Below are 12875 nucleotides of genomic sequence, written 5' to 3'. Positions count from 1 at the left end.
TATACTGCTTTTGCTATTGCAGTTCAGTTTGTTTTAGTAATGAGCTTTGAGTCTCATTCCTAGGACTTGATGTCCTTCTGTGGCCAAGGGACATTGACTTCCAAGCCAGTTTCATCTTATGGTCACCTCATTTTCCATTCTTTAGAATCCAATGTATTCTTTCAAAAATTCTCTGTATTCAAAATCTTATTACTGTTAAACACTTTGGTATTTTCTATGCATCATTAGAAGAAATTAAATAAAAAACCATAAAAAAGAAATATAACATATAGTATAAATAAGCCCTGCCCCAAATGATGTGACAGACTTTGATGATCCCCCATGGAAGATCTCACCCTCCTTGGGGAGTGGGTGGAGGATGGGGAGATGGAGGGGGACATGAGAGGATGAGATGGAGACAGAATTGGGAATGGTATTAAAATAAGATTGTTTTTATGTAATCTTGCAGGCAAATGGATGACACTAGAAGAAACCATCCTGACTGAGGTAACCCAGACACAAAAAGACAAACATGCTATGTACTCACTCATATATGGATTTTAGACATGGATCAGGGGAGTGCCAGACTACAATCCCACTGGCAAACCTTCATCCAGTGACTGATGAAAGCAGAGGCAGATACCCACAGCTAAACATTGAACTAAACTCCTGGACCCAGTGACAGAGAGGGATGAGTGTTGACCAAAGGGGTCAAGACCATGCTGGTGAAACCCGCAGAGACAGCTGACCTGACAAGGGGGAGCTTTTAGACCCCAGACTCATGGCTGACTGGCCAGCATGGGACTGATCCAGACTCCCCTGAATGTGGTGTCAGTTAGGAGGCCTCAGCGATTTCTGAACCCTTGGGTAGTAGATCAATATTTACCATAATGTACGAATGAAATTTGGAAGCCCATTTCACATGGAGGGATGCTCTCTCAGCCTGGACACATGGGAGAGGACCTAGATCCTGCCCTGGATGAAATGACAGACTTTGGAGATCCTCCATGGAGGGCCTCACCCTTCCTAGGGAATGGTGTGGGGATTGGGTGGGGGACTGGGAGACTGGTGGAGGCACAAGGGATTTGGGGAGGGAGAGGTAGCTGGGACTGACATGTGAAACAAGCTTGTTTCTAATTAAATAAAAAATAAATTACTGATATTTTGAAAAAGGAAAATAGAAGGTTGTTTTTATTTAAATAAAAAATAAAAATATGATTCATAAAATATAAATAAATAAAATAAAAGTACTATTTTAGTCTCATAGCTAACTGTTGTATACTAAAACAGTTTCTGGATATATGACATAATTTTTTAATTAAAATGTATTTATTTTACTTCTTATGTACTGCTGTTTTTCTTACATGTATGCCATCGTCAGTGCATATGTTCAGTGGTTGGCAGAGGCTAGAAAAGAGCATTGGATCCCATGGAAGTGGGGTTACTGATGTTTGCATGGTTGCCATGTGGTTCTGGGAATTGATCCATTGGTCCCCTAGGAGAGTACCCAGTGCTCTTAATCACTGAGTCATCTCTTTAACCCCAATTTTTAAATACTGCATGTATGCATTCTGATATCAAATCAGTTTAACAAAGGCATGAAATAGTACATTTGAGAATGGAGATATTGATTTCTCTTCTGACTGATGCCTTGAAACTATCCAATTATGTTGTTATTTTACAATTAATAAAGGAATGGCTTAATACGAGGCCAGGAGCATTCACTATTTGGCAATGGGGCACAAGACTGAATATTTTTAAAATCCCCTTGCTTTTCTAATGTGCAAATAAGACTGTAAACAACACTTTGAGTCCCAAGAGTTCACTGTTGATATCTGAAAAAAATTTAAGTTCAGTGAAATTTCCTTTGTTGATTTCATTAATGAAGTATAATTTTCACACAATGAAGTTTCACTCAGCATAAAGCATCATTACTTTTGACAAATTTACTACCTGAGTGACTCTTTTCCCTGAAGCAAAGAAAACTGATTTATTTTATCATAAATTATTTTGGCTTATTCTAGCTCTTGATTCAAATGTAAAAACACAGGCTATACTCTTTTTTATCCAGCTTCTGTTACTCATCAACACATTAGTGATTGTTATCCATATTTACATATACTTTGGGTAGGTGTACCTATAACTTTATAAACGAGGTCAGACTTTGTTAAGATAACATCATTTTATTTACTCCTGGGTGACATACTATTTTTTAATTGCTCAATATTCTGGGGAGGTCTTATAATTGGAGGCATAACTTAAATATAAAACATTCATAATATAAAGTGCTATCCGATTATGGATTTAATTTACATAATGCCCATAGTTAATATTATTGAGCATTTTTCAGGTGATTACTGACTATTTTTGTGATGTGATTGTCCAAGATTTTGGCTCTTTTGAAAATTCACATTATAATTAACACAATATAATATATACATTAGAAGTATATTAGTCTGGACAATCTCTTGTAATAATGTCACCCAAATTATACGATCTCTTTATTCCTGCTGTAGAATGTGGTTCTCCTGACCCATCAGCTGCCATCTTCATCGGATCAGTTGTTCCTGCATTCACAAAAGAGACTCTCAAGTTAAGACTGTGGACTATTGATCTTCCCTTAGAGAAGCAAGGACAGAGGTAAGGAATTCCAGGACTCTCTTTTGTACTTTTCCAGACATTTCTATGAATTCTGTCCTAATTGGCATGGAGTCTCAGGAGGTACAATAGTATAGGCTTTGGGAAGTTAACTAAAGGGGAACTGTGTATAAGCATGTTTGGGGGAAGTCATCATCTATGCTGGGTGTAGACTTTCTGGAGCAGCTGCCTTGGGGTCACTTTCGCTCCTGTAAAGCAGCTCCTTTCCCAGTTCCCTAGTGGGAATCCCTGTTGGAATTAGACTTTGCTTTATTGTTGGCCTCTTAAGGGAGTAGACACTGTTTATTTCTCCTCTGAAAAGGTATTACATAAAATAATGATATTCCTGAAAATGTTAAGCACATGGTTCTTCATGAAGAAAATCTCTGATATTTACTTTTTCCTTAAAACTATCACATAAATACTAATATATACCCATGTTCACGCTGATCATGTTGTTCCTGAATGTGAAAGGGTAGAAATAGGAGTAACAATTGGCTTCTCTACAATGTAGCTCTGCTTCTGAGGGTCTTCTGGGAGAGGTTTTCATTCATTTCTCACCTTCAGTGATGTTCCAAAATGAATAGTGATTTGTTTTGTAGTATTACAGATTAGTCTTTCCTTGGCTTCTAAAAGTCAAGAGTTTTCTTTTCGTGTTTGCTCACAAAATCTCCCTATGACTCATGCAGAGCTGCTGCATATAATAACATAGGAATTATCCTTCTTTTTCCTTTGTCTTGATGGGAAGTAATCTGTTCTTTGGATGGGACTATTTTCACTCATTATCATTTGAGATAAAATTTGGTTATTTGTTATTTTAATAAATATGCTATTAAATGTTATGTAGAAATATTTCTCCATACATGTTTCACTATATTAAAACACACAAAATAAAGAGTGTTTTAGATCATATGATAACTGTAAAAGAAAGGACTCTTGCCTCCCGATTTTGAGCATTATTCCCATTGCCATAAAATTATTTCCTGTGCTATTGTGGTATTCTTCAAAAAGTTCAAGCTGTTACATATGTACAGTATAATATTACCTATAAAGAAATAATTGAATTTGAAAGCAATTGATGGAACTCAAAAAGAGTTATTCTTAGTGAAATCATCCAGATTCCCAAAGACAAATACAATTTTCTTTCTCATATGTGTGCTAATCTCAGGTCTTGTGTTTTGTGCATTTGTCCTGGAGTACATGTGCCCATCAGAAATTCAGAGGAAGGATAGTAGATTATAGCTGAGAAGAAAGGAGAAAGAGAGAACATTTGGGGTGGAAATGTTCAGTGAGGTAATGGAATGATGGTGATGAGAAGATGAGAGGTGAGAAGAAGGGTTAGCCAAAATAAAGTAAGCATGAAGAAGTTAATGGGGCCCTATGAAAGAAACATGATGATAGGATGCATGTGATATGATAGGACAAGAAAATTTCAGGCAAACTGCACACATCTAGAGATCCTTATGTTAAGCAAAATAAGGCAGGCTTTGAATGACAGATGTTTCTATCATGTGTTGAATCTGGATTTTATCTACTATTTTCCTATTATCTAGATGACATGAAAATAGAAAGAGAACTGTATTGGTTACTTTTCGTCTATTGTGAAGCAGTTGACTCTAACATAAGCAGCTGAAGGCTGAAAGGGCCATTTTGACCCACAGTTCAAGATTACATCCCATCATGATAAGGAAGTCACACCAGCAGGAGCTTAAGGCAGCTGGTGGCATTGCATGTGCAGTCAGTAAGAAGGGAGCAATGAATGCTTGGGTTTAGCTAGCTTTCTCTTTTTTACACAGTTTACTTCAGGGAATAGAACTTCCTACAGTGGACAGATCTTCCTACCTCAGTTAACATAAAGTGAATTAATTCTCTAAAGACATGCCCAGAGACCTGCCTTTCAAAGGGCCCATCACGATCGGTTTAGGAAGAATAGGGGAGGGTAATGGGAAATGGATAGGAACATAGCCTATTAGTATCTATCTACTAACATCACACAAGCAATATCATTTATTTGTGCGGCCAGGAAAATAATTTTAAAATGTTAAAAATTAAAACAACCTTGTACTGGATTGTTTGCCATATTTTTCAGAGGTGTAAGCAGCCTCTGTAACATACATTCAGTGTGAAGCCTTATGTATCTATTGTATGATGTAAATAAATATTTTTCCAGTCTCAGGTTCCCATTTTTGTCTTCTTTTTTCCATTTTCTTTCTGTTTTTTACTTTATTTTAAATACAATCTTATTTTACATACCAATCCCAGTTCCCTGTCGGTGTTCTGTCCCATCTTCCCACTGCCCCCACCATCTCCCCATCACACCCCCATCCACTCCTTAGAGAGGGTGAGGCTTCCCATGAGGAATCATCCAAGTCTGTCACATCATCTGAAGCAGGATTGAGCCCCTCCCCCTGTATCTAGTCTGAGCAAGGTAACCCTCCATAAGTAATGGGCTCCAAAAAGCTAGTTCATGCACTAGGGATAAATATAGTCCCACTGCCAGTGGCCCAATAGACTGTCCAATTCCCCAACTGACACCCATGTTCAAGCGGTTTAGATCGGTCCTATGCTTGTCCCTCAACTGCCAGATTGGTGTCCCTGAGTTCCCACTTGCTCAAGGTAGATGTTTCTGTAAGTTTCTCCAGCATGGTCTTGACTCCTTTGCTCATCACTCCCCACTGTCTACAACTGAACTCCAGGAGTTCTGCCCAGTGCTTTGCAGTGAATATCTGTTCCTGATTCCATCAGCTACTGGATGAAGGGCTTCCATCCATCCATCCATCCATCCATCCTTCCTTCCTTCCTTCCTTCCTTCCTCCCTTCCTTCCTTCCTTCCTTCCTTCTTTCCTTTTTTTTTAAAATACAGGATTTCTCTGTGTAACAGCCCTAGCTGTCTGTGAACTTGCTTTGTAGACCCACTGGCTTCAAACTCGCAGAGATCCATCTGCCTCTGCCTCCCAAGTGCCAGAGTTAAAGGTGTGCACCGTCACTACCCAGTCCATTTTTATTTTCTTAAGGAAATAGTTTTTAAATAGATTTTAATTTTATTTGAATATATTAAATGTATTGCAGGTTTGTATATGGTTGAGTTCTTTCCAACTGTATCTTAACCAATATTTTTTGATTTACTCATAAAATATCAGCTATATTAAGATGAAAATTTCACATCTTCTACAAATTTGTCCCTGGTTTGTGCTCATTGTACATAATGAGAAATTGAAGAGAGATATCTGCTTAGAAGTTTATCTTGTATTTTGACTGCACTACCCTCTACTCTCCTCTATGCCCTCTTTCCCTCTCACTATTCACTTCCATTTTCCACAGACAGACTTATTTCTACATCTATGCTATGGGCATACACATAATAATTTTGTCTCCCATACATTCCACAAATCAGAGAAAATGTGGTATTTATTTTTCTAACTTACTTGGATAATATGGCAATCTACAGTTGCACGCAGATGCATTGAGGTACCCTATTGAAGTGGTAGGCATGATCCCCAAAGAATCAGGCAGCCAAGATTCCTGTATATGTGAACACGTATGCATGTTTATGGATGTGAGGGGGAATTATCTTTCAAAATTACATCATTATGTGTGCTTTAAAAGAAAAGTAGATTTTTCTATAAACATAGATAGTTAACAACTTTTCCAGTGTTGAAGGGAATATGATGATTATAATTACCTGACATTTACAGACAGTTTACTTCTCAGTAAATTCTATTCTACTTTAGGTTCTTCAAAAATTATGCTCATTTTTCCCAATTAAGTCCCTATTCATTATATACCAAAAACTCCAGTCCATTTTATCAAAACTTTAGTCCCTTATCTGATTGGTTTGGTTTTAGAATTACATCACTCTCATTTCAATGAATGTATTTGATCATTTTGACAATCTTTTCTTTGTGTCAGTGAAGACAGAGCACAGAGTTTTTAGGTTGTCCTAACCACACTGAAACTTGAACTGTCCGTGAACACTACAAAAGTATTTGTACATATTTACTTTATGTGTATTATAATATATGCCCTTAAAATAAATATTGTATGTTTTTCAGCCTTCTGGAGACATAATTGATGAATAAAATTATATGCTATGAGCCCTTTGTAGCCTCAAATCCTGTATGTATTTGTAGGTCCATCAAAATGTGAATCAAACACACACACACACACACACACACACACAGAGTTGTCATGGTAGTTGTTTTTAATACTTTTATCTTTTGTCAATCATTCTACAGTTAAATGATTTATACACCACCATTGCAAAATCAGAATGGGCTGAATCTGACTGTATACTCACTCTTTATCAGTGAAATTTATATTTCCATGCATTTCCAAGCATTCCTGTTAATAATTCCTTTATTTTGACTTGTATGACTTCTTTAATGGTTTTTAGCTAACTGAACTGCACAGGGTTTTTTTGTTTCTTGTTTGTAACAGGTGTTGGTTTGTAGCATAAACTGACTTTTGATTTACTATGTAACCCAGGCTAATCACAAAATCATGATTCTCCTGCCTCTGCTTCCTTAGTCCTCACTTGACTATTGGAATTTTTTATTTGCACTGCATTAAAAATATTTATGTTATGTCAACTGGTGTTTTGCCTGTGTGGATGTTTGCACCATGTGCATGCAGTGCTTATACAGTCCAGAAGAGGACATCGGATCTGCTGGAACTGGAGTTAGAGATGAGTGTGAACTATCATGGGCGTGCTGGGGATTGAACCCAGATCCTCTGGGAGAACAAGCAGTACTTTTTAATCACCAAGCCATTTCTCTAGGTACATTTTCTTCATTTTTGAAGTAGAGTTTTGCTTGGTAATATATTCTTGCTTGGCAGTTTCTATTTCACTACTTTAAAAATAAATTTCATTCTCCGCTGGTCTGTAAGATTCCTGCTGAGAAATCTACTTATGAGAATTCTCTTGTATGAGATAAATTTCTTTTCTTTCGCTGCTTTCAAATTTTCCTTTGTCTCAACATTTGCTGGGTAGATTGTAATGTTTTTCACTAAAATCTTATTCAAGTTGAAATTTTATTAGTTTCTACAAGTCCTTGTATCTGGATATCCATACTCCATAAGATTTAGTAAATTTTCTGGCATTATTATTTTCAATAACCTATTCCTTATTTTATTTATTCTGGATTTTCCATCTTGTGGTTATGATTTTACTAGATGGCATTCAGTTATTCACATCTCTTTGTTCAGTACTATTTTTTCTATTGGGTTACATTATATAATGACTTTGTTCTAGTTGACAAGTATCTTTATAAAATCCATTAAATAATGATCTTTGTTCTGTGTTTTCCTTCATTCCTTGTTATTTGTCTGATTTAGAATTTCTGAATTGTTTCTTGTATGTTGCTTCTCTCCCTTTTCTGAATATCCATTTTTGTTTATTGTTTCGCTGATTTAACTTCATTATGTGTCTGTATTCTATTTTACTGAAATTTATAACATAATTGCTTTAATTCTCTATATAGTAAACAATAGGTATCCATTTCCTTGGAGCGGGCTCATGGAAAACCTTTGTATTTCTTTGGTGGCATCTAGTTTTTGTTTTTCTTTGAAGTCTTATATTGTTCTTTGCGTGTATAAGACAATTACTCTTCCAGATTTCATGGGTTGGTTTGGGTGAAGAAAATTCTTCACTTGTTAATGTGTTTATGAGTGACAGACTGTTGTTTGCTGTCATTTCTGCATTCAGGGAAGCTCTAGTAGTGTAGTTTTGGTGCTCCATCACTGTAGTTCCTCATCACTGAACACTAACAGATACTTAGCAACCAAATGGTCAAGTCACATTGGGTGGCAAGGGTCTTTACAAAGATTTTTAACAGTGCTCATTGCTGAAGATAGGGAAATCATGGCCAACATGATCATTCTTGGTACCAATTATGGAAAAAGTGGTCCTTCACTAGCACCACAAGTGAAGAAAAATTCATGGAGTAGAATTTGAATGTATACTTAATATACTTGATTTGGTCTGGAATATATTCTGTGATAAATACTTTGTGCATGCAATAGTATTTGATTAAATAAGCCATGCACATCATTCATTTTATAGACATAGAAACTGACACATAGGAAGAATAAATCACATACCTGAAGTCATGTAGTAATAGAGAGGTGAATTTCAAATTTCATCTGTTTAGATCTTTATGATTGTGCTGTGCAGCCTCACATTTACTAGCAATGAGTATATTCCAGTTTGTGAAGAGCAAGCAAACATGATCAGCTTTATGCATCTCTGTGGTAATCATAGAGATACACCTATATTTGAAACATTATTAACCATCTTAGCAACAAGCTACATTCCTTCAAATGTCTTATATTTAGGGACAGCAGTAATACGACTCCACTCAAAGTAACCATCAGCACAAATGATTTACTTACCACTAATTCTACTGATCTGTTTAATACAGTATCTTGCTGGCTTATAAGTGTGGTAACCTACATTATGATAGCATAATATAAAGGCTGAACATTGACCAGGGAGTCACACAGACTTAATTTTGAATTCTGGGACTGATTTTTTACAAATTGCGCGATCTTGGGTGATGGCTTATTATTCTTTCCTTTTCCTAGTTTTATGAATGTCATCCTTCCTTTAGTCACTCTGGAAATGTTAATGATATTAATATTACTGTATTAGTTTTGGACTACATGAAACAAACTCTAGAGCCACTTAATTCATAAGGAGAAAAATGGTCATTTAAATAAAATATTAAATGTTTAAATTCATAGTATCTGGACCAGTTTAATAATGATGGGGGTCCTTTCTCCCTGGTATTGGTTTATGATATAATAATTTGATTGATCTCACTGATATCCCTCAATTGTATAAACTATAATGAGATGCAGCCAGGATATGCAAAAGTACAATATGAATAAACTTCTTCGTTAGTAGCTTGTATTACATGTTTTACTATAGCAATAATAGTGTCTCATATAGGTAGGTAGCTACTGTATATTTCTTGTAATGATTATATTAGTAGGATAATAAAATCCTTAGCACAACACCTGATATATGGTAACCATTCAAAAATGTTATGTGTCGGGATAATAGTACCAATTGTATGATGGGGATGTCTTCTGTACGTATGTTTCTCTCATTGGTTGATGAATAAAACACTGTTTGGCCAATAAGGCAGGAAGATAGGCAGGTCTAGGATATGAGGAGAATTTTGGGAAATGTAGTCAGAATAAGATGCCATATGAGACCACAGAGGGAAAAGAGGTCTGAACCCTTCTCCAGTAAGATAAGACCACGTGGAAATACTTAGATTAATAGAAATGGGTTAATAATCAATACAGAGCTCTCCAATAATAAGCCCTAGTCACCAGCCAACAGTATTATAATTAAAACAAGTCTCTGAGTTATCATTTAGGGCTGATGTGGCTGTGGGAACAGGCTGGTGGGAAGAACCATACCTAAAAGTTGTAAGTTTTCGTAATAGAACCTATCTTATAGGTTGTTGAAAAGATTCAGTTGAAGCGACTATAAATCTCTTAGCATAGCATCTAGGAAATAGTACTCAAAATATTACTTACTAATTATTATTGATGAGTGTAATCATTAAATGTTATCACTACGCGTTCACACTCTTTCTTTTTTCCAAATGGAATAAAACTATATTTTCACTCCTCCCAACAGTTTATTTATGAAGATAGTAGCAATCTCTTCAGTTTTTAAACCCAAGCTACTCTCCAGAAAATTTCAAAAAATTGTTTTGGTGATGATGTCTCAATAAAAAGCCTTTCCATTTATAGTGTCAGTACTCTTTCTTGATCCAGGGTTTAGTCAGGATCTTAATTCAGTATACCTTTATTATCATATTTTATGAAGTAACAATTAGAGGGTTATTATCCATTGGACTATAGGACTTGACACTTAACAAAGTTACATATCTTGTCAAGCTTTATTTTTCTTATCCAAAATCTATGTTGGATCTTGACATGGGTGATTATAAGTATATAATTATTTCAGTAACATTATTGAAATTATATAGGTTCAGTATGTATAATATCATATAAAATTTGAAGGTAGTTCAATAAAAGAATTCATGATCTGACATGAATTTTTTAAATCTTCCTTAATATACCTAGTGATTAATCTTAATAGTCAACTTACAGCTATTTATTAATTGAATCACCATACAAACTAATGTCTGAAATGTTTGTGAGGAATTGTGTATATTAGAGTACTTGAAGAGTGATGGTCCACCCTAAATGTAGCTAACATGATTCCATCTGTTAAGGTCTCAGATATAATGAAAACGAAAAAGCAAGATGAACACAAGCATGCATTGCTCTCTGCTTCCTGGATGCCGATGCAATGTGACTAACCCCCTCAATGTCCTTCCATTCTGAAATCCATATACATATATATACATATATATGTATATATATATAATGCACTATACCCTCAAACTGTGAACCAAGATGCTTCCTTATTTAAGTTGTTCTTGCCAAGTATTTTGTCATGCAATGTATGAAGTACCTAATGTAATAGCATTCATTCTCTACAGAGTGGATTTGTAGACACTTTATGTCTTATTTTTCTGTCTTTTAATGTAGTTCCTAAATTATTTTTAAAGTAGCCTCTAGAAGTTTCTGAATTATTTTGTTTTACAAAGTCAAAAGATTGTTCATAATGTATTAAGACATTCTTTGTCATGTACATTTTCTCAAGGAAGTAGGAATGTTCCAGAATTTGTAGTTAGGACAAATTCAGTACACTAATTTTAGAATAGGACATATAGAAAGTTTAAAAAGAAACACAGAATTATCTTTTGTAGTAGCTGTTAATATGAAATGGAAATTAAATGTATATTTTTCCTGAGCAAATAGATATTTTGAAGTTATTATAGGTTGAATTTCTAATATGGAATGGACTGATACTTAGTACATATACAAAGCGTTCTTTGGAATTATCTAACATGTTAAGAATATCCCTGTGACACAAATGTTTATAAGTTCTGCCTTAGGTTGAAGTCCCAACTCTTTTATATGGCTAATTAGCCATAACTTCTTTTCTAGATTTCTGTTATTTTCTGTCTCTTACCTATGGTGTAATCACATGATCTTTTTCTATTTCATGTTTTTACATCCATACGAAATACTTTTCTTTCGTTTGTAATATATCCCTCTGTACTTGACTGTTGCTTGTGAGTCAGTGTCATGCATTAAATCTTTTGGAGCTTTACATTTTCTGATAACTATCACATCATGTTACAGTTGCATGTTTCAACATGTATTCCCACTAAATCAAAATCTATACAAAAGGAGGAATATAGGTGATTCATAATGCCTTCTTTTATATATGCTAGGAGAGCAACTTATCAAGCATGTGAGGAGCCGCCCTCGCTATCGCTATTGCCGTTAGAAGATGGCGCTGACATCTGCTGTCAGTTGGAGTTAACCGTTAGAAGATGGCGCTGACATCTGCTGTCAGTTGGAGTTAACCGTTTAAGCTGTGCCTCTCCCGTGGCATCATCTGGGGTGATGTGCAAACCACCAATCCCGGCTCTACACGTCTCACTCGGAGCTCCTAGGCTTATATAAGGGGCTGGGTTTCTTAGCTTGGGGTCTCCCTCTAAGAAGCTGATCATCTATCTCTCAAGATGCATTAAAGCTTTACTGCAGAAGGATCCGAGTGTTCTGCGTCGTTCTTGCTGGCGAGACGGTAGCGCGGGACATCTGGTGCCGAAACCCGGGAACTCTTCAACATCGCCGGCGCCGCGGGAGACCCCTCGGAAGACGGGGCGGATTCAGAACTGCAGGGACGTAAGTTCAGAGAGGTATGCTTTATCCTGAATACCCCTTTCTCGACTTTGGCCTTAGTTTGTCATCACCGTGGGACGGGTCAGTGGAGGCTTTGGTGCTAGTCCTGTTTGTCCTTCTCCTTCATCGTGGCTGGTGCTGACAGAACGGTGCTGTCAGTCTGGTGCTGTCAGTCTGGTGCTGTCAGTCTGGTGCTGTCAGTCTGGTGCTGTCAGTCTGGTAACGGAGTTGAGCGCCGTTTTTAGATAAGCCGCTAGCGCGATGGGGTTGTCACAGTCAGTGGTTACTGCCCTACAGACTGTGCTAAAACAAAGAGATCTTAAAATTGCACCACGAACACTTCAAAATTTTGTGAAGGAGGTAGATAGAGTGGCACCATGGTATGCTTGTTCCGGGTCCCTCACTGTGGCCTCATGGAACAAGCTAGGTAAAGAACTAGACAGGAAGCATGCAGAAGGAGATCTCCACTTAGGTACCAA

At 36.4% G+C, this 12875-nt stretch overlaps 1 long non-coding RNA gene across 1 annotated transcript; it reads left to right on the top strand.

The window, feature by feature from the left end:
- Positions 1-446: 446 nt before the first annotated feature.
- LOC121139857 lies at positions 447-12080 on the top strand. The gene is made up of 3 exons (XR_005876693.1): positions 447-486; positions 2496-2619; positions 11943-12080. It is a non-coding gene; the product is annotated as an uncharacterized LOC121139857 (long non-coding RNA).
- Positions 12081-12875: the final 795 nt, after the last annotated feature.

Source organism: Mesocricetus auratus, unplaced genomic scaffold (genome assembly GCF_017639785.1).
Source record: "Mesocricetus auratus isolate SY011 unplaced genomic scaffold, BCM_Maur_2.0 Super-Scaffold_100003, whole genome shotgun sequence".
Lineage (NCBI taxonomy): Eukaryota > Metazoa > Chordata > Mammalia > Rodentia > Cricetidae > Mesocricetus > Mesocricetus auratus.
The sequence above is the reverse complement of the archived record's forward strand: the minus strand, read 5'-3'. Positions and strand labels throughout refer to the sequence as shown.